We start from the raw sequence: 1,701 nt of genomic DNA, 5'->3' as shown, positions 1-1,701 counted from the left end.
TTTCCAATAAATGGTTGAAAATATTCTGTAAAACAGAATATACAAAATGAATGTGTCTTTCTAAAATATTAAATTTATAATGACATTTGAAAAAACAAATTAAAAGAAAAGAAAACAAGTAAACTAAAATGAAAACCATCTTTGAAATCGCATCATAACACATACTGTAACTTAAATCCACTGCCATTGAGTCAGTTCAGACTGCTAGCAACCCTATAGGATAGAGCAGAACTGCTTCTTTGGATTTCTTAGACCAGGGGAGCGCACACTTTTTCAGCATGCGAGCTACTTATAAAATGATCAAGTCAAAATGATCTACCAACTACAAAAACACAAAACATACATTTATTTTTTAATTTATTACATTTACCCATAAATGCATTGAAAATTATTTATATGTACAATGTATGTTTATGTACCTTGCATAACTGGATGAGTCCATATTGCACAACGCAACACAATTAACTATGTACATGTTTTGTCATTACCTGAGTTTACTCTGATGACTTGCACTGAATGGAATGAGCCAGGGATACATGGTCCGGACAATAGCTGCTGACAGCCAGCCTCAAGCACACTTCCAAATGATCATCAGCCATGGTGGAACGGTACTTGGACTTAATGATCTTCATGTGGGAAAAGGCTGACTCACATAAATGAGTAGAGCCAAATAATGCAGTCAAGGAGGTAGCACATTTTCTCATATTTGGGTACTTTCCCTCTGTGAGTAAGTTCCAGAATTGTTCAAGCGCGCTGGACTTCAGCTGAATGTCGGCTTGTACTGTCAAAATCTCCCATTCTATATGAAAGTGATATGTTTTTGTCTTCTTACTTGGTCCAGATCCCCCACTCATTTTAATACCCTTTCTTAAGTTTAAGAGAAAAAAACGAAGGTCTAAAAATTGGCGATAACTTAGCGTGTTCATTTTGTTGCTGCACTTAGCACAGTTGTTTGTGCATGCATTTGACACCTACGATTGCATCTGATTCGCTGCGCTGTATATCAATTAATTGACAGGATTGATGATAGGCTACTTCTATTTTTTAAATGCCATGCGATCTACCCACACTGAATTGGCGATCAACGAGTAGATCGCCATCGACGTACTGAGCACCCCTGTCTTAGACTATAAATCTTTACTGAAGCAGACAGCCTCGTCTTTTTCTGCAGAGTCACAGGTGAGATTGAACCACTGGCCTTACAGTTAGCAGTCCAATGCTTAACTCACTGCACTAGAGCTTTACATAATCACAATGTACAACTTTATCTACTGTCTAACTTAATCTTTCTTGCCTTGAGAAGTGATAATGCAACTCTACACTAGAGGTAAAAAAATGGGATTTAAAGCATGCTCATCACTTATACATCATAATGCATTCACTAAAAGTAATTTCCATTTTCAGTGCAAATTTTAGTATTATACATATATAAATATTCCCACTGACCTGTACAAAGGCTTCCTCTAACATTCCAGAATATCTATGATGTGTAAACATTTATTATTCCATTCAGATTTACAGATTTTTAAATACATTTTTCACTGGTTCTAGTATTTGATTAATGACGAGAGATGGGTAACGAATAAGACATTATTGAGAGAGAAATAATTCTTTATGCCAGTTCAAAAATGTTGATTCAAATGCTAGCCTCCAGGGAAACAGTCTCTATAGTATAGCTTTTATACTGTGGCAGATTTCATA

Source organism: Echinops telfairi, unplaced genomic scaffold (assembly GCF_000313985.2).
Source record: "Echinops telfairi isolate 266 unplaced genomic scaffold, ASM31398v2 ScPeMD7_7441;HRSCAF=8479, whole genome shotgun sequence".
Classification (NCBI taxonomy): domain Eukaryota; kingdom Metazoa; phylum Chordata; class Mammalia; order Afrosoricida; family Tenrecidae; genus Echinops; species Echinops telfairi.
This window is presented reverse-complemented; position numbering follows the sequence as displayed.